Consider the following 21,311-nt stretch of genomic DNA (forward strand, 5'->3'; position numbering starts at 1 on the left):
CCTTGTCCTCTGGCTCCCAGCAGCCACCTTTGGCAGGGGCTGTGCTTGAGGTGAAAGAGAAGGACAAGGAGGTATCTATCCCAACTTCCTTCTCTCAGGGTCACTACAAGTTAGCTGCTTTCCTTTAGCAAGTCTTTACTGTAGTCAGGAGGGCCTGTACACACAGCTTTCTCTCCTCTCCACCTTCTAGCAACTACTCTCTTGCTAGCTCAGGAATACTGCACTGTTCCTAGGAGCTTTTCCTAGAATCTAGAACCTTTTCATACCTTTATTAAATTTCAAATTGCTCCTCAAATACACCGTGAGTTTTCTGTCAGCTGCCTGATTGAAAGGATGGGAGGAGGCTCTGTTGAGAGAAGAGTGAAATGTTTGACAGAACCTGATGAAAGGGTTCATGTTGCAGAGTAGAGGCAGGTAAGATGGACATTTTCTTTTGAAATTTTTTAAGTTTATTTACTTATTTTGAGAGAGAGAGAGAGAGAGAGCGGGTACGTAAATACATGCATGCAGGAGAGAGTCAGAGAGAGAGGGAGAGAGAGAGAGAGACACACACACACGCACACACACACACACACACACACAGAGAGAGAGAGAGAGAGAGAGAGAGAGAGAGAGAGAGAGAGAGAATCCCAAGTACCATCAGCTTAGAGCCCAACACGAGGCTCAAACTCACAAAATGCGGGATCATGACCTGAGCCAAAATCAAGAGTCAGACGCTTAACCGACTGAGCCACCCAGGTACCCCTTTAAAGAAAAATGATACTACAAATATGAAGATAATATTCTGAGTGAAGTTTAAGCATTCTTTTTTTTTTGTTGAAATTTAAACATTCTTGACTGACATGCAAATGGCTGTTTGCCAATGAGCATGCAGCAAAGGTCATCTCATATTCTCTATCCTGAGCTCTCTTTGGCCTCATTTGTTTTCTACTCAACGGTTGGGAGCATAAAGGAAGTCTTTTTGTGGGTACCTCCACGAGGTAGGCACATATCCAATTACCCGCTGGTCTTCTATGATACAAGTTTTCAGCTGATGATAAAATTAGCAACTGAAACCTTCCAACTAGGCTGAACAACATGCTATTCTACTAGTAATCCAGTTTGCCTCTGAGGAAATTGGCTGAAAGTTTCACTTCTGGTTCTGCTTCCTTAAAAAATAAATGAACTTATAACAATTTCTCTTGTTTAATGTTGGCTTGCAAACTCCCGAAGACAATTACTTACAGAAAGGATCTGAAATTTGAGCTTCTTTCTGGACCATCTTGTGTAAGGATATTATGGGTGCAGGATGGTTACAGGACAGCCAGCAACTATTGAAGGGAAAGAATTACAGCATCTACAAAAGGTTGCAACGTGATAGCCTCAAAGTATTGTCTTAAAGTTTCTATGAGAAATGGTCACTGGCTAGTGAAGTAAATTCACATCCATTGTACATCCTCTGTCTGATTACTCAATCTTGGTTTACCGCTTTTCATCAGTGGTTTTCATCTGCTCATCTCTTCTTGGCTCCTGACTGTTGAACCATCTTTCTCTACTGACCCATTGAAAAAGCAGTCTTAAATTGCTAATTAACAAGGAAAGAAAGCCTGCAAGCCTGGGCAGGCCTCTGTGGCAGTTCCAAAATTTGTAAGCAGCTACATTTTGTTTATCACATACAGATATTATTCTTTTTGCAATTGGAAATTCACACTCCTCAAGGCCTATAGTGAGACTGTTTGGTGGTTCAATGGTCATCAAGGACTCAGGCTCCTCTGTCATTTGCCATCCTATTCATAACTCAAATAACCTCTTGGTCCAAGACGGCTGCTAGAACTCAAGCTATTACTACACTTGATCTTACCCAAAAGGCCGAGAAGGTATTACTTCCAGGAAGAGAGAAGATGAGAGGATCCTCCCAGCTGAATCAATTCCCTTTAAGCAGCCATCCCCAAACCTCCATGCAATGCTTTTATCTAATGCTTAGAACTTACATTGTCAGAGAGGCTGAAAGATAATTTGTTAGCTAGGTACATAGCCACCCCTCAAGAAACTGGGGTTCTTTTATTAACAAAGAAGGCAAGAAGATATTTTTTTTTATTAAATTTTTTTTTTCAACGTTTATTTATTTTTGGGACAGAGAGAGACAGAGCATGAACGGGGGAGGGGCAGAGAGAGAGGGAGACACAGAATCGGAAACAGGCTCCAGGCTCCGAGCCATCAGCCCAGAGCCCAACGCGGGCTCGAACTCACGGACCGCGAGATCGTGACCTGGCTGAAGTCGGACGCTTAACCGACTGCGCCACCCAGGCGCCCCAAGAAGATATTTTTTAAGCAACTAGCAGTATCTGCCATGCTGCATTTAATTTAATTAAACTAATATGAAGATGTTATCAGAAACCTAATGTAATATAGATCTAAATCTTAATGAAATGAGTACTTTTCCTTTTTTTAAAGTTTTTATTCATTAATTTTTTTTTTACTTATCTCTACACCTAACGTGGAGCTCAAACTCATGACCCCAAGATCAAGAGGCAAATGTTCCTTCCATTGAGCCCGCCAGGTGCCCTGAAACAAGTACTTCGCATACAGATCACACATTTGGAATACATGTTGGAATTGAAACACAATTGCATTTGTTACACTGTGTCAGTTTCTACCATGTATATGGATACAATTTTGCTCAGGAGTGTATTGCACATATTTCAAACATAGATATTGGAAAACAGAATTTCTCTAAATTTGTTTTTCTGATGACTGAAGTCACAATACTTATAGAGGGGGTAGGGATGGAGGCAAATTGCTCTCATCCTCTTACTTCATGGATTGCTCTAGAGAGCCAAATATATAGCCTGAAAACTCAAACATGTCTAGGCAAGTTCACAGGAAATTGACTTGGGCAGGATGGAGTAGCAAAAGTGAAATGTTAAAAATGAGGGGAACGTGGGTTAAATTATAAATTGTAAAAACTCACAAACACAAGTGATTTTCAAAAGAAAAAATTAGTGCACAAATTGAACCAGCAATGGCCATACCAAAGATGCTTTCTGTTTTAGCTCCATCCATTGACCCAGACTACCCAAAAAACTTATTACTGAACTATGTATCTACGTGTAAATATATCCCCAAGTAATGTTCTCTAGCCCAGAGTTTCCCCCACTCCTTTCACTCATTTTTTTTAACTCAAATTCTGTCTTACAGAGATATTCTGAAGCCACCGTGGGAATTAGCTATCATCCTTTAGAAAGCAGAGTTGAATAGTTGAGACAAGGCCTTAGAGTCTGCAAGCCTTAAATATTTACTATTTGGCCCTTTTCTGAATATATTTACTCAATTCTCCTTTATTTCACAAAGTTGATATGGATTCATTTATTGTCTGAGTGTTTATTAAACAGCTACCATAAATCAAGTACTATGCTCCTACTTTCTATTTAAGCATCCTTGGGATGAATGAAAGAGGTAGATAACTAATTAAAATGCTCACCAGTAAGTGCTACATTTGGGGCAAAAATAGGTTACAATGTGAGCATATATATAAGAAACTAACCCAGAATTGAGGAGAGGGGACTGTAACCAGGGAAGACTTCCTCATGAAAATAGTATCTAAGTTGATATTGGATGATGAGCGGAAGTTAGCCAGGCAAAGAGGGAGAAGGCCCAGCAATTACAAAGGCCCAGAGAGAAATTAAGGAAATGCAAATATTTCAGAGACTAGAATGGAAAAAGGTTAGCGAAGGTTTAGAGATACCCATGTCTGATTATTGGCAAGGGTAACGAAGGTTAGAACTGTCATAAATTAAAATAGCATAAACTGGGCTGCAGGGTGAAGGCCAGAAAACGTAGCCATCAGTGTGTTGTGGGGGAGAAGTCAGGAAATGACAGTTGTTAAGGGAAGTTAAAGCACCACAGTAGAGTTTGGCTGTGAAAGAGGTGATAAGATGGGGTGGAGGAATCGTAAGAAAGTGCAGTCCAGTGACTCTGTAGGACTTGGACGGGCGAGGTGGTGCTGCATAGTGGTGCTCAGGCTACCAGTGTGGAGCCTGACCTGGGTCCTTGAATTCCGGAAATCAGAGATCATTATCTGAGCCGGAGCCAAGATACTTAATGGCTGAGCCACCCAGTCGCCCCTAACAAGGTTCGTTCATATAGCTTTCTCCATCCTAAATTCCATTTCTGGTGATTAAAATGTCTTCTTTCCTCCTGGTACAGGGAAGGCACCTTTCACATGGTAGTTTTATGAACTCTTTCAGGGAAGAAAGGTGAGAGGGTGAAGCGCAGAGTGACCTTCCTCCTTCTGCCATTTTTCTCAAATTCCTTTAGCTTTATTCCATATGCTAACGTGCCATATTCTGGGGTAGCATGTCTTGAACCCCCTCAAAGGTATATCTTGTTTTGTGAGATATATATATTTTTAAAATAATTGAGAGCACTGCTGTGGCTATATTATTTTTTAGGGAACGACTCTCTCCCCCCCTACTCCTAGTTTATTGACATTTGGTTTGAAAATTTAATTTTCAGGTTTTTTGTGTGATTCTCCTCTCCCAATGAAAAATTCTAGATTGGTCTACTTTATGTGTTCCCCACTCCCCTTGTCACTCTATGCATACCTTTTTATTTCTCTGTTCGTTTTCTGTTTCCTCCACTAGATCTCAGGTCTCCAGGAGTGCAGGGACTATTTAGTTTTGTTCACTGTGTATTTCCCATTTCCTGGCTCAGTGCCTGGCAAATAGTAAATGCTCAATAAATATTTTTGAATAAATAAATGATGAGTATTGAAATTTTGTGTATATTTCTTTGATGTAGTTAGTGACTACAGGTAGTATATTGCTTTGTATATTCAGCAGAGAAGAAAGCAGCTCTGCTGTATAAGCATTTTTTATTTCATTTTTCTTTTAAGTAAGCTCTAAGTCTAACATGGGTCTCGAACTCATGATCCTGCGATCAAGAGTCACATGCTCTACCAACTAAGCCAGCCAGGCCCCCCTCTATGAGATTTTTTTAGGAGTACACCTGATTAAAAAAAAAAAGTTCTAATTACAGAAAAAAATTCTATTAGAACACAGTTTTATTTATTTATTAAAAACATTTTTTAATGTTTATTTTTGAGAGAGAGAGAGAGAGAGAGAGTGAGAGACAGAGCAAGAGCCAGCAGTGGAGGGGCAGAGAGAGAGGGAGACACAGAAACCGAAGCAGGCTCTAGGCTCCCAGCTATCAGCACGGAGCCCAGTGCAAGGTTGGAACCCATGAACCATGAGATCATGACCTGAGTGGAAGTGAGACGCTTAACCCATTGACCCACCCAGATGTCCTGGTTTTATTAAATATATATTGTATTACATCATGCTTCCAGACAAATTTTATAATTGTGTGTGTGTGTGCGCACTTTGTTTTTTTATGTATTTATGCATTTATTTATTTATGTGTATGCGTGAGAGAGTGAGAGAGAGAGAGAGAGAGAGAGAGACTCTGTGTGTGAGCAGGGAGAGAGCAGAGAGAATCCCAGTCAGGTTCCACACTGTCAACACAGAGCCTCAGGCATGACATCAAATGTGGTTTGCTTAACTCACTGAGCTGGAGCTCTGTGTGTGTACACTTTAAAACGGGTCTTGCTCTATTTTTCTAAGGGCATTGACATTAAATTTGTAAAATACAATGCTCTGAAGAGAAATATTTTGAAATCTTAAGGATTATTTATTTCAATTTCTGTTATGTAAAAAAAGTGATTTTTTTTCTGGAAATGAAATTTCAGATTCAAGTAGTCATTTTTGGGTTTTTACCTAACATGATATTTTTTTAAAAAGCTCTTTTTTTCAGCAAACCTATGTGTCAATACAAACCTATGTGTTAATATTCATAAATGTACCTAGAGTTAAATTTATTCTGAAATATATTTCTGGGGTTGTAAAAGCTTGAGGTTGTCTAACAAAAGACATATTAGGAAAATATACTTAAAAATTTTTTTCTTTGCTCTCTCTTAATCTCCCACCTCTACATTCCATTGACTTTATGGAAAAATTGGTTTCTTTCAACATCATTTTTCTTTCAATGGTTTTTGGCAGCGTGTGCTTAGGTCAGTTAACTGCTTGCTTAAGTTTACAAACTGTGGGTCTACATTTATAAACACAAGCTGCTGTGTATATCCTCTGCAGAAAGCGTGGAGAAACTGTCATAGGAATAAAAACGGAAGTCCTCCCGCTCCCCCACCTTTTTTAAAAAAGAGGTATAAACCCCAAGAATACCCAACGCACAGGAGGGAAGTTGGTGGATGTAAAAAGAAACTGAATTTTGCACGGCCATGGAAATGTAAGCAATGGATAACTCCAGAATTATTTATGCGGTGTCCTGTCTCGATCTGTTTTGAGGACGTCCCTTAGGCCCTGGTCAACTTTCCCCCGCCCCCCGGCAGCACCGCATCGACAGTCTCCAAAAGCCTCCAGCCGCTGCTGAGCGAGAGGGGGCGGGGAGGACGCGGTGGGGGGCGGGCACCCGGCGGAGGTAACCATAAACCACACCTCCCAGAGTGCTGTGCGCGGGTCTCGGCGCGCGCTTCTCTCGCCGCGCCAGAGGCCGCCGTTCTCGGGGCTGAGCCGAGAGGAAGCCCGGCGCCTGCCAGGGCTCTACGGGGCCGCGCAGGAGGGCGCGCGTCCGTCGGGTGCTCGCGCGGGTCTAGTGCGGCGCCGCTAGGTGCTGCGGAGAGACGCTGGGTTGCGGTAGCCTGGTTGCGCGTCTGCTGCTTTAGCGAGGCCGGGAGGAACCGAGCGGAGGGACAAGCGGAGGACCGAGGTAACCGCTCTTCTTCCCCCCTCATTCCTCTCTGCCTTTGTGTGGTGCTGTGGGTTCACGCCGAGCCCTCCTTTAACCCAACCCTAAATATCGTTACGCCGCTCGAGCTTTCGCTTCTGGCTCCGGGATACTCCAGCCCTACCAAGCAGTAACTAAAACTCCACAGCTGAGAGGGTTTGGGGCCCATTAAACCGCTGCACGTTTTCTGTCGCTCTGGTTGGCAGGAGGAACGGGGTCGCATTTCCTCGAGGAGATCCTCAGCCTCTGGCTCTGTCATCCCCGTCGGTGCCCCCTTGGCTGTCTCCTCTCGGTCTTTCGAAGAAGAGACGGACAGGCAGGTGCTTGGTGGCGTGCAAGGAATGAACAGTAGCGGTGCGGCCGGCCGGGTTCGGGGCCCAGGGAGGGCGGCCGGCCTGTGGGTGCGCGGCAGGTGGGCTGTCTCCTGGCCCTGCGGCGTGGGGACTCGCAGCCCGCCGGGGACTGGCTCGCCGGAGGGGCTCACTGCCCGTTGGGACTTGCTGGTACCGGGGGTTTGCTGCTCGCGTCAGATTTCCCTTCCGCGGGAGTATAGATCCTAATGGAAGAGTGCCTCCTGGTGTGACACCAGTAACCAAAGCCCCTTTCCGAACACGCAGCCGCTCCGTGGAGTTTGTTTTACTGCTCCACAACCAGCTCTTTCTTCCTTCCACTCACTTCTGGGCTTAGTTAACTTGCTGATTTCTTCAGGGAGGGCGATTTGTCTACATAGTTGGGAGTTTTCTAGTCCGGGGTTTACCCTTTACTGGATTTGCACAGTCGTAGCGTTTGCGCTCCTGGGTGTGAAAAGCATTTTACGTATTTTCCCACTTGGCAGTGTTGAATCCGATGACTTTACGTAGGAAATTGAACCTTTCTTAGTAATTCCCTTTTATCCGTTTTAATAGCATAACTGTTTTTGGCCCTTTACCCTATGCTAATGTTACCGCCTTGGGAGGATACTTTGGGGAAAGCGTCTCGAAAAACCTGGGTTGACGAAAGTAGTTTATCTGCTGGTTGCACTTTTTCATTATTTTTGTTTTCTGTAAGTTGATAATTGACGTTTGCTGTTCTTTATTCTCACTTTATGAGGAAACCCTTTCTCCATCTCCCTTGAATCCTGACTCTGGCAGAGGGTGGTCTTGGGAGAACAGGAGGACCTCTGCTTGGCGGTGGCTTTTTTCATTGGCTGCTGCTTTTCCTTTTCCTTCCTGAACTACAACTGTCAGTCCCTTTGTATATTGCCTTTTAAAATATCAAATAATAGGAACATAAATATAAAAAGGAATCTTAAGATAACTGTACTCACATATGCACTGTTTGGTATTAACATTTAAAACATTCTTTTAGTATTTGATAAGATTACTATTACTGTGGGGTTTTTTTAATGATAATATATTCTGTAATAATTGCACATTCTGTATTCTGGCAGGAAACTTAATTCACAGTCGGGGTAATTTTTACAAAACAGTATTTCCTCATTTGTTAAGAAAGCCAGGTAAATTTTGACACACCCACTGACTCCTTTTTCAAAACAGGGTTTATATTTAGGGCAGTTTTAGGTTCATAGCAAAATTAAGTAAGGTACAGATTTCCCATATACCTTCTGCCTCCATATGCCTCCTGCCCTGCTCCACATATGCACAGCCTCCCTCACTATCAAAATTGCCACGTGGGAATGGTAGTTTTGTTAGAAAAGATGAATCTACATTGACAGATCATTATCACCCAAAATCTGTAGTTTAAATAGGGTTCACTCTTGATGTTGTATATTCTATGGGGTTTAGACAAATAACACTTTTTTTTTTTTTTTTTAGAGAACTTTTAATTAAGAGTTGTAGAGAATGGAAATGAGTATTGTTATTGAAAAAAGATTACAAGGGTGGGCACCTGGGTGGCTTGTGGGTTAAACGTGGGACTCTCTTGATCTTGATCTTGGCTCAGGTCATGGTCTTGCAAGTTGGTGGGATGGACCCCAACATGGGGCTCAGAGTTGACTTTGAAGAAGTCTGCTTGGGATTTTCTCCCCATGTCTCTGCTCCTCCCCTGCTTACACACACACACTCTCTCTAAATAAATAACCCCCCCCACACACAAAAAGATTACAAGATATTTTGAACATCCTAAAAATTAATTTCAGTTAGTTTTTGTGTTTTAAAAAAATTGGGTGTTTAAACTTTTGGTTTCTTATGTTTAAATTTTCAACAAAGTTATTTGTTTTTGTATATTAAGAATTAAAGAGATGAATGAGAAGAAATTCTTCATAGAATAATAAAAATAATCATTATTTTCTTAGCTGTAAAAGGGTATAAAATATTGTTATAATGTGAAATCATTTTATAAGCTGTCATAATACACTATAATGTTTATTGATATCATTAGTTAGATGCTGTATTTTAAAATTCTGCCAATTCATCATATTTTCAGGTGAATACGGCTTAATACCATCAAACTTTTTTTTTGTTTGTTTGGCAGAACATGAGAGTTTATTGTCTGGTTATGAATGATTTAGTTTGATGAGTCAGAGATAAAATTATGGAAGAGAGTCAAAAATGCCTTGGGAAAATTTCTACTTCATCTCTCTGGTTCTTAACCTAGATCTGTGAGGGTGTCCATAAATAGTCTTCCCAGAGTCTGTGAACTCTGTGTATCTGTACTTTCTGGGGAAAAGACCCCTAGCTTTCAGTAGATGTTCAAAAGGTGTTCATGCCACCCCCCCCCCCCCAAAGGTTCTAAGAACTATTAGGATCGGTTATCTAGGCAGGCTTGTTTGCTAAACATTTTGTAGATTATTTTTAATATTAGGTTTTTAAAATTTTTTTTAAGAAAGGTAATCTTTGAAGCACCATGAGTGCCTGTTTTTCTTCCAGAACTAGTAGTTGATATTAATGATATACTATGTTCATGTAAATAATAGTGCTGCTTCTTATATATGGAGATGACACCACTGATTGGTCCATTGTTGTTAGGCAGATACTGCCCATTCCTCTCTTCCCTTAATGTTTATTATTTATTTTTGAAAGAGAGAGAGATTGGGGGGTGCCTGGGTGGCTCAGTGGGTTGAGTGTCCAGCTTCGGCTCAGGTCATGATCTCACAGTTCGTGGGATCGAGCCCCGCATCAGGCTCTGTGCTGACTGCTTGCTAAGAGCCTGGAGCAGGCTTCAGATTCTGTGTCTCCTTCTCTCTCTGCCCCTCCCCCACTCACGCTTTGTCTCACTGTTTCTTAAACATAAATAAATGTAAAAAAAAAAAAAATTAAAAAAAAAAAAGAGAGAGAGAGAGACAGCACGAGCAGGGGAGAGGCAGAGAGAGAGGGAGACACAGAATCCAAAGCAGGCTCCAGGCTCTAGGCTCTGAGCTGTCAGCACAGAGCCAGACACAGGGCTTGGAATCCATGAACCGTGAGATCATGATTTAAGCTGAAGTTGGAACCTTAATGGACTGAGCCGCCTAGGCGCCCCTCCCCTCCACTCTTGATGGGCAATAGAATAGGTCCCAAGGAATGACACCCAAATACAATCCAGCATGTTAGAATCTTATTTTGAAATGCTTAAAGATAATTTGGTTTCCTTATTTTAAAATTTGAACATTTTTTCTTTTCTGTACAGAACACCAAATGCTAAAGAAAATTAAGTATTTTGTTTTCCAAACTAGATATTTGTTGTTATGTGATATTTCTTCTTGTATAGCACGGAGTGTAAAGTTTTATTAAATCCTAATTGATGGTTATTTTGACTTACAGTGTTGCTGGTTTGGAAAGAATTTCAGTATGATTTTTCAAGAAATTGACCACCTGCTTATATAAATTAGATTATAATTTATAATTTTAGTTTATAACATTTAAAATTAATCTTATTTGCATTTGGGGAATTTTAGAGTTAGGTTAGAGTTCTAAGTTTGGGTTCATTCTTATAATAGAGTTTGGAAGTAAGCTATATCAAACTGCCCTATTTTTCTTTTTAGTATTAGGTTGCTGGGCTCTGAGACTTTACGGTGTGAAGCCAGCTTGTTTCTGGATCAGTTTCGAGTAGCATTCACAAGGCCTGAAGAGTAGGAAGTGAGTTAAGTGTTGCAGCACAAACTTAATAACAAATGTATGCAGCAGAGTAATATCTTTTTGTCTTTTTCCTTGAGATATTTTTTACTTTTCCTTTTGATATTGGTATTTTCATATGAACTGGAAAGCTTTTCGAAGTTCAGATTCTTTTTTTTTTTTTTTTTAATTTTTTTTTTCAACATTTATTTATTTTTGGGACAGAGAGAGACAGAGCATGAACGGGGGAGGGGCAGAGAGAGAGGGAGACACAGAATCGGAAACAGGCTCCAGGCTCTGAGCCATCAGCCCAGAGCCTGACGCGGGGCTCGAACTCACAGACCGTGAGATCGTGACCTGGCTGAAGTCGGACGCTTAACTGACTGCGCCACCCAGGCGCCCCTCGAAGTTCAGATTCTAAGTCAATTCTTGGGAATTTATAGAGTAGTGTAACAGAACTGTGTTTGACTCACCAGGTTTGCTTCTTAATAAAATTAATCTGAGAGGTTTAGATAAATCTCAAAGATCAATTAGAGGTAGATACTAGCATTTGCATAGTACTTTGCATGTACAAGGTAAGTCACTATGCTGCATCTTTAGTTATTTTAATGCAGAGGATTGCTTATTACTTTAATAATGAAAGTTTGAGTTAAATTAATTGGATCTAAAACAAAGGGGGATCATTTCAGTAAAAATTTTACCTATGGAAAAACTATCATTTTAAGATCAGTGATTTTATGTGTATTCTCTTATCTTTGAACTTTAAAAAATTGAAAAACATTTCCTGTATGGGGAGATAATTATTAAATTTTTTTTTTTTTAACGTTTATTTATTTTTGAGACAGAGAGAGACAGAGCATGAACAGGGGAAGGGTAGAGAGAGAGGGAGACACAGAATCAGAAGCAGGCTCCAGGCTCTGAGCCATCAGCCCAGAGCCCGACGCGGGGCTCGAACTCACAGACCGTGAGATCATGACCTGAGCTGAAGTCAGACACTTAACCTACTGAGCCACCCAGGCGCCCCGGGAGATAATTATTAATACCCCATTTTAGTTCTTATAATTTATATATACCATACAAAGATATAGTTAACGTCATCTTTGGCCTTGTGGTAAGACTTTTGGCTTTGTAGTCAGGCAAGCCTATGTTGAGTCCTTGGCATTGCCACTTAATAGCTTTGTGACCTTGGGTAGCTTTCTTAGCTTCTCTGAACTTCTTTATCCACAACTGTCAGGTAGGAATAATACCTCTTTGGGTTGTCCCAAGGATTGAAATGAACAAATGTTACATATCTAGCTCAAATAATAGCAGTTACTTGTATAGTTTATGTGCTAGACAGTTTATTAACTCATTTAATTCTTATAACAGTCCTGTAAAGTTGGTACTGTTGTTTTCCACATTTTTACAGATGAAGAAACTGAGGCTAATGAAAAGTTATATAACTAAACCAAGGTCATACAGCTAGTAAGTAGATAGTAAGCACTCAAAGCTGACTGTTGTCATTGAAAGAACAACAAAATAAGGAAGACTTAGGCTAATATAACCAGTCCTTATCTTTTTCTGTAATGAAAAATGCATCTGCATGTAGATTATTATAAAGCATATTTTATTTGTTGGAAAAGATGTTGATTGGAGTATTGTGTTCCTGACTAAGGACTCGGGATCACATAATTTATAAAAGCAATAATGTTCATTTATTGAATGCCTATTGTAAACTAGATACAGGGTTAAACATTTTATATATTATTACTTCATTTAAACTTCACAACAAACTTAAAGCTGAGGTTCAGAATGATTTTATTTTATTTAAAAAAAATTGTTTTTAATGTTTATTTCTGAGACAGAGAGAGACAGAGCACAAGTGGGGAGGGGCAGAGAGAGAGGAGGACACAGAATCTGAAGCAGGCTCCAGGCTCTGAGCTGTCAGCACAGAGCCTGACGCAGGGCTCGAACTCACAGACTGTGAGATCATGACCTGAGCCGAAGTCGGATGCTCAACCGACTGAGCCACCCAGGCACCCCCAGAGTGATTTTAAGTGATGTGCCCAAGGCTAACAGCTAACAGAGAATCCCAAACTGATCATAAGGTCTGCTATTAATCATTAGTTTATGTGCCTTGTGTTAGCTATTGTTAACAGATTTTTCTAAAAATCTAAGCAACAGCTTAAGGAATTTCAAATACAAGAAAAGTACTCTCATAGTTTAGAAATAAACAGTGATTACCTAAAACTAGGGTCTTAGAGGCCAAACTCGGCTTATTCTCACTTTTGTAAATAAAGTTTTATTGGAACACAGCCACACTTAGTTCCCTTATGTATTGTCTCTTGATGCTTTCATACTGTAATGGCATACTTGAGTGGTCATGAAAGAGACCGTATGGGCCACAAAGCCTAAAATATTGACTGTTTGGTCCTTTATGGAAAAAGATTGATGATCTGTGACCTGCCCAATCCTGTTCTTTTTATAAATGAAGAAACTGAGACTTGGGGAGATTAGGTAACTTACCCAAAATGTAGCTAGTTAAAATCCAATTATACTGATTAACTCACTGTTACTTCTGCTATATCATGCTACCTCTTTTTCTTTCTGTTTTTTAAAGTTTTAACTTATTTATTCATTTAAGTAATCTCTCTACCCAACATGGGGCTGGAACTCACAACCCTGAGATCAGGAATCACATGTTCTTCTGACTGAGCCAGCCAGGTGCCCCATGCTACCTCTTTTTAAGTTCTAAAAACAACTGTACCTTATGGTCATTATATGAGGGACTCTAAAGCATTGTAAAATGTTTATGACCTATAAGAATATTTCTTTTTAAAATTTATTTATTTTTGAGATTGAGAGAGAGAGTGCAGGGAAGGGACAGAGAGAGAGGGAGAGAGAGAATCTCAGGCAGACTCCACACTGTCAGTGTGGAGCCTGATGCAGGGCTCGAACCCACAAACGGTGAGATATGATCTGAGCTGAAATCAAGAGTTGGATGTTTAACCAGGTGAGCCACCCAGGTGCCCTGACCCATAAGAATATTTAACCCAGTTAAAACAGGCATGCTAGCTGTGATAGTAAGTATTAGTCATTTCTTTTTTATTCTTAAAATTTGAAGAAATTTTGGGAATATGCTTTGTATGTCCCATGCCATAAATTTCTGTGGCCCACTTTCAACTTATGTTTCCTTATTTTCCTTCACAGATTTTTCTATAGTAAATAGAAATTTTTGTAATCATTCCTTAATTGATTCCGAAACAGCAATTGCAGTTGGAACCTATCTTGTAGTTGGAAATCTATCCCATCTCCATATTTACAAAATAGAGACTGTACATCTTGCATCCAGTTTTCTTTCCATTTACCTTTACATTATCCATGGAACCAACCTTCCTTCCTTCCTTCCTTCCTTCCTTCCTTCCTTCCTTCCTTCCTTCCTTCCTTCCTTCCTTCCTTCCTTCTTCGTGTCCAGCACATAGCGCAGTGCAAGGCTTGAACTCATGACCCTGAGATCAAGACCTGAGTTGAGATCAAGAGTTAGATGTTTAACTGACTGAGCCACCTGAGCACCCGTATCCATGGAATTAAAAAAACACATTTTTTAAAATCTTTATTTTTGGTGGTGGGGGGGGGGGGGGACAGAGTGTGAGCGGGGGAGGGGGAGGGAGAGAGGGGGACACAGAATCTAAAGCAGATTCCAGGCTCTGAGCTGTCACCACAAAGCCCCACGCAGGGCTCGAACTCATGAACCATGAGATCATGACCTGAGCTGAGGTTGAACGCCCAACTGAGTCACCAAGATGCCCCTGGAATTTTTATTTTTTTAATGTTTATTTATTTTTGAGAAAGAGAATGTGAGCTGGGGAGGGGCAGAGACAGGGACAGAGGATCCGAATCAGGCTCTGCTGATAGCAGACAGCCCAATATGGGGCTCGAACCCACAAACAACGAGATCATGTCCTGAGCTGAAGATAGATTTAACTAACTGAGCCACCCAGGCTCCCCTTCATGGAATTTTTTAAGCATTGAGTTGATATGATCAGATTTGAATTAAGGAATGATAACTGGCAGCAGTAGGAAGGATGCACTGGTGAGAGAAGAGGCTTTGGGAGGTTGTCATCATAGCTGTGAGATGATGGGGCCTGTGACTGAAGTGGTGTTGCCGGAGAAGAAGGGCCAACATTATATGAGAGAAATTGAGGAAACATAATGTATGAAACTTGGTTATAATTAGGTAGAGTGGAGTGGGAACTTTGAATGCATGGGAGCTTTCGCATTCAGTGGGGAACCTTGATCATCTGGGATAGTTTGTGTTCTCCCTTAATATCCAGTACGTCTCTTTACTGTTGACTTTACTACATTATTTTTATCATCTGTTTTTGTCCCATCTGGGTAATTCAGGCTCATTAATGGTAGGAATTATGTCATGTCTTATCCTTTTTCAAGGGGGACTTATTTAAAAAAAATTTTTTTTCAACGTTTTTATTTATTTTTGGGACAGAGAGAGACAGAGCATGAACGGGGGAGGGGCAGAGAGAGAGGGAGACACAGAATTGGAAACAGGCTCCAGGCCCTGAGCCATCAGCCCAGAGCCTGACACGGGGCTCGAACTCACAGACCGCGAGATCGTGACTTGGCTGAAGTCGGACGCTTAACCGACTGCGCCACCCAGGCGCCCCAAGGGGGACTTATTTTAGATAACTTTTTAAAAGGTTAGATTACTTTTGTGCATATGTTTTTTAAAAGTTTTTTATTTAGTTTGAGAAAGAGCATGTGTGAGAGTATGAGCAGGGAGGGGCAGAGAGGAAGACGGAGAGAGCGAGAATTGCAAGCAGGCTCTGCATCCGGCTCAGCATGGGAGCCCAATGTGGGGCTCTATCTCACAACTGTGAGATCATGACCTGAGCTGAAATCAAGAGTCAGGTGCTTAAGCGACTGAGCCACCCAGGTGCTGCCAGACTCACCTTGAATAGCACTGCTGTAAAGCACTTGGTTGTTGCTTTTCATATTCATCTTTGAATTTCCATAACCTGCAATATAACATGTGACTGGTTGACGAAATGAATAGGTTTCAAGGCAAATAAATGGTGTTTCTCCTTAACACTGATAATATTTCTATTTTTATTGGAATTCCTTGAAATGTGATTTTAAAACCATGTGACTTGCATACATAGTATGTGTACATATATATATGTGTATGTATGTTGGTTCCTGTGCTCACCTTGTGAAAGTAAAAGGAAGTTTCCAAACTCCTAGAAGACTGATTCTTGTATAGCCATGGTAACAATTAGTCACTTGAACCAGTTTTAAACCTGCTTACTGAATACATGACAGTTCTTTGGAATTGTTGTTTTTAAGTCACTGTGGTCAATCAATAACAACCTACCTTACTGAACAGGATTTTGCAAGCCAGCTAGTCAGTGGTAGCCCTTTTAGTAGCACTGCTTCTAAACCTCTAAAAATCCACCAATCCCTGAACTCCAGATTTCCTCCTAAACCCTATATAAGATTAGCAATCTGCTCTACTCAGGTCTGTGCCTGACCAACATAGCTCTCCCTAAGTAAGTAATTATTATCTAGCTTTGTGTTCTTTATTTTGATTGGCTATTGAGTGAGAAACATCTTTTCACAGTCAGAAACAAATTATTGGTAAATTTATTTTTTGGTAGGCTTTATATTTTTATTCAGATTGTCATTTATTAATTTAAGTACAACCCTGTGACCCCTATGACCTTCTTAAAACAATTTCTTTTAAAGTTTATTTATTTATTTTAAGAGAGACAGAGACTATGAGCAGGGGAGGGGCAGAGAGAGAGAGAGAGAATCCCAAGCATGCTCTGTGCTGGCAGCATTCGATGTGGGGCTCAAACTCATGAACCACGAGATCTTGACCTTAGTGTAAACCGAGAGTCGGATGCTCAACTGACTGAGCCACCCAGGCGCCCCACTCCTGTGACATTCTTAAACAAAACTAGTAATAGAGTCCCTACTTAAGAGAGAGTTCATACACATTACTCACATATTTAGGTAAAAATTCAAGTTTTTAAAAAATATTTTTGTTTCTTTTACTACTTTATATTAGACTTTCTGACTATTATGACTATAATAAATTTTGTTAGCCAGTTCAAATAAGGGGGGGATGATTATGATAGTGAAATAATACTAGATAGCTTTCTTAATAAAACAGACCCCAAAATAGGAACATCTTACAAAGTATTCAGTGTAGTAAAAACGTTGATCATAGACTCTGGAAATGACATTAGTATTTAACGAGCAGACTTTGATAACAATTGTATCTAATATGTGGTAATGCTAAGAAAAGCATTTTTTAAAGAAAAACATTTTTTTAAGTCACAGTAGTTAATTGTTAGGAGTCATGTGTACCTTGACCAAGTAGTAACTATAGAAACTGTAATCCACTTTGTCAAAGCAGGGGCTTCTCTTTTAATTATTGGTTCAATATATTTTCTTTTGGACTTTTTTTTTATTAAATATAATTTATTGTCAAATTGGTTTCCATACAACACCCAGTGCTCATCCCAAACAGGTGCCTGCCTCAATGCCCATCACCCACTTTCCCCTCTCCCCCACCCGCATCAACCCTCAGTTTGTTCTTTGTACTTAAGAGTCTCTTATGGTTTGCCTCCCTCCCTCTCTGTAACTTTTTCCCTCCGCTTCCCCTCCCCTCTGGTCTTCTGTTAAGTTTCTCAGGATCCACATATGAGTGAAAACATATGGTATCAATCTTTCTCTGCCTATTTCACTTAGCATAATACGTTCCAGTTCCATCCACGTTGCTACAAATGGTCAGATTTCATTCTTTCTCATTGCCAAGTAGTATTCCATTGTATATATAAACCACATCTTCTTTATCCATTTGTCAGCTGATGGACATTTAGGCTCTTTCCATAATTTGGCTGTTGTTGAAAGTGATTGGGGTACAAGTGCCCCTATGCATCAGCACTCCTGTATCCTTTGGGTAAAGTCCTAACAGTGCTATTGCTGGGTCATAGGGTAGATACATTTTTAATTTTTTGAAGAACCTCCACACTGTTTTTCAGAGCGGCTGCACCAGTTTGCATTCCCACCAACAGTGCAAGAGGGTTCCTGTTTCTCCACATCCTCACCAGCATCTGCAGTCTTCTGATTTGTTCATTTTAGCCACTCTGACTGGCGTGAGGTGATATCTGAGTGTGGTTTTGATTTGTATTTCCCTGATGAGGAGTGACATTGAGCAATGTTTCATGTGTCTGTTGGCCATCTGGATGTCTTCTTTAGAAAAGTGTCTATTCATGTCTTCTACCCATTTCTTCACTGGATTATTTGTTTTTTGGATGTGGAGTTTGGTGAGTTCTTTATAGATTTTGGATACTAGCCCTTTATCCAGTATGTCATTTGCAAATATCTTTTCCCATTTCATCAGTTGCTTTTTAGTTTTGTTGATTCTGCAGTGCAGAAGCTTTTTGTCTTGATGAGGTCCCAATAGTTCATTTTTGCTTTTCATTCCCTTGCCTTTGGAGATGTGTCAAGTAAGAAATTGCTGTGGCTGAGGTCAGAGAGGTTTTTTCCTGCTTTCTCCTCTAGGGTTTTGATGGTTTCCTATCTCACATTCAGGTTCTTCATCCATTTTGAATTTATTTTTGTGAATGGTGTAAGAAAGTGATCTAGTTTCATTCTTCTGCATGTTGCTGTCCAGTTCTCCTAGCACCATTTGTTAAAGAGACTGTCTTTTTTCCATTGGATACTCCTTCCTGCTTTGTCAAAGATTAGTTGGCCATACATTTGTGGGTCCAATTCTGGGTTCTCTATTCTATCCCATTGGTCTGTGTGTCTGTTTTTGTGTCAATACCATACTGTCTTGATGATTACAGCTTTGTAATAGAGGCTAAAGTCTGGGATTATGATGCCTCCCACTTTGGTTTTCTTCTTCAGTATTACTTTGGCTATTTAGGGTCCTTTGTGGTTCCATACAAATTTTAGGATTGCTTGTTCTAGCTTCGAGAAGAATGCTGGTGCAATTTTGATAGGTATTGCATTGAATGTGTAGATTGCTTTGGTTAGTATTGACATTTTAACAATATTCTTTCTTTCTTTTGGACTGTTTGATTCAAAATTTAAAATCTCTATTCTTTGCGGGGCACCTGGGTGGCTCAATTGGTTAAGCATCTGACTTCAGCTCAGGTCATGATCTCATGGCTCGTGAGTTTGAGCCCCACGTCAGGCTCTGTACTTAACAGCTCAGCGCCTGGAACCTGCTTTGGATTCTGTGTCTCCCTGTTTCTCTGTCCTTCCCCCTGCCCTGCTCACGCTCTGTCTCTCTCTCAAAAATAAATAAAAATTTAAAAAAATAAACCCCTCCATTGTTTTTGTAAATAAAAAGGAAATCATGAATATAGCCTAGGATGTAATATTTTGTATCATCTAAAATCTTCACATAACTGAATTATAAAGAGTACAAAGTACAAAGTTACTTTAAAGAAGAATGAGTCTAGGCTTTCTAGAACAGGAGCTTGTGAAGATGCCCGGGTAGGAGGATTCTAAGTGCACCTCCTCCAATGGACACACCAAGGTACAACTAAATAATGTGCAACTTACTCTGAAAATGACCTGAAGACTAACAGAAGAGCTGTTTCACAGCTGAAGACATATAGAAAAAGCCCCATTGACTAAGGTAGGGAGGGACAGAGATGTGGCTGGGAACAAAACCCCTGTACAGGGAGAGGGATCTCACAGGTCTGGAGGTCCTCTCTGGGAAGTGAAGGGATCAAGCCCCATATTGGGTACCCCACAGGAGACCTGTGCTGGGAAAATGAGCGTCAATAACATCTGGCTTTGAAAATCACCACAGCTTAACTCTAGGAGAGTTAGAGTGCTATAGGAAATGGAGACTCTGCTTAAAGGGCCCCCACACTATATCACTCTCTCTGAGACCCAGCACAGAGGCAGCACCTTGAAAAGTACCTGGCTTATATGTGGAAGAGATTTGTTGACTAATTTTAGAGCACATGCTAGAGAGGCTGAGACCTGTAGGAACTTTCTCTAGGAATAAGTGCTGGCAGGCATCATTTTTCTTGCCCTCCTTCAGCCTAATTGGCCCAAAGCTGATGGGAGCCAGTTCTGACACTCTCCATCTACCCTGTTAGTACTGCTCCCCCACCCAGCATTCTTTTGTGGATCTGACCTCAAAGCAACTCTTATCCTGCCATACCCAACAGGCAGCCTTGGTGTTCCCTTTCCCTCTAAAGCAATTGCTACCCCATCATACCCAGCAGGCAGCTCCTCCCAGTGACTCCTGCCCCAGGTGGGAGCAACCTTGCCCATCAGCACTCCTGCAACAGTTATGGCTAGGCCTCTCAGCCAGCTGCACCAGGGGTTAATCCCACCCACCAGCATGCCCATAATAGCTGCATCTGGGTCATTTAGCCAGTTGTGCTAGGTGCCAGCCCTGCCATCAGTGTGCCCATGGTAGTTGAGGCTGGTCATTGCAGTCATCCTGGGTGGGTGCCAGCCCCATCAACCAGTGTACTTGCTGCAGTCATGGCCCAGTTACAATAAGAGGGCACATGCAGTCCACACAGGGGATTTCCCTGGAGCACCTGGTTCTGGTGACCAGGGAAGTATTGTGCTGCTGGGCTGCATAGGAAGTCCTCTACACAAGGCTGCTACTTTCAAGACCAGGAGACTTATCTGACCCATTTGACATAGAAACAGAGTCAAATGACAGGAGGAGAGAGAAGACTATGTTCCAAATAAAAGAATATGATAAAACCTCAGTGAAAGAAGTAAATGAAACAGGTAAGCAACTTACTCGATACAGAGTTCAAAGTAATCGTCATAAACATGTTTGCAAGACTTGAGAGAATAGATGAACTGAGTGAGAATTTCCACAAAGAGAAAATTAAAAAAAAAAATCAGACCTGAAGTATATAATAACTGAAATGAAGAATACATTAAAGAGAATCAATAGCAGATTAGAAGATGCAGAAGAATGGATCAGTGATCTGGAAGGTGAGAGAGTGGAAATCAAGCTGAACAGCAAAAAGAAAAAAACGTTTAAAAAAATCAGGATTGGTTAAGAGACTTCTGGAACAATATCATACATACTAACATTTGCATTATAGGGACCCTAGAAAGCAAAGGGAAAAAGGGGCAGAGAATTTATTTGTAGAAATGATGGCTGAAAACTTCCCTAACCTAAAGAAGGAAACAGACATCCAGGTCCAGGAAGTTCCTAGACTCGATGAATCCAAAGAAATCTACACCAAGATACATACTAATTAAAATGCTAGAAATTAGAGGTGCCTGGCTGGCTCGGTTAAGCCTGTGACTTTGGCTCAGGTCATGATCTTGTAGTTCATGGGTTTGAGCCCTGTGTTGGGCTCTGTGCTGACAGCTCAGAGCCTGGAGCCTGCTTTGGATTCTGTGTCTCTCTCTCTGCCCTTTTTCTGCTTGTGTGCTCTCTGTCTCTCAAAAATAAACAAACTTTAAAAAATTATAAAATGTTAAAAATTGGAGATTCTT

The 21,311-nt window shown here is 40.9% G+C and overlaps 1 protein-coding gene across 4 annotated transcripts in view; it reads left to right on the forward strand.

Moving 5' to 3' along the window:
• The first annotated feature begins 6,512 nt into the window (after window positions 1–6,512).
• Window positions 6,513–21,311, forward strand: part of KLHL8 (kelch like family member 8) — a 65,328-nt gene continuing 50,529 nt past the window's right edge. For 2 of the 4 annotated variants that reach the window (XM_025921505.2, XM_086704631.1), the window contains exon 1: window positions 6,516–6,759. The gene's annotated coding sequence lies outside the window, so the exon portion shown is untranslated. Of the gene's footprint in view, window positions 6,760–21,311 lie in introns of all 4 variants that reach the window. The other 2 variants (XM_086704630.1, XM_086704629.1) reach the window with 2 other exon arrangements.

The sequence above is a fragment of the Puma concolor genome, chromosome B1 (genome assembly GCF_028749965.1).
Source record: "Puma concolor isolate L17-30 chromosome B1, mPumCon1.1.hap2, whole genome shotgun sequence".
NCBI lineage: Eukaryota > Metazoa > Chordata > Mammalia > Carnivora > Felidae > Puma > Puma concolor.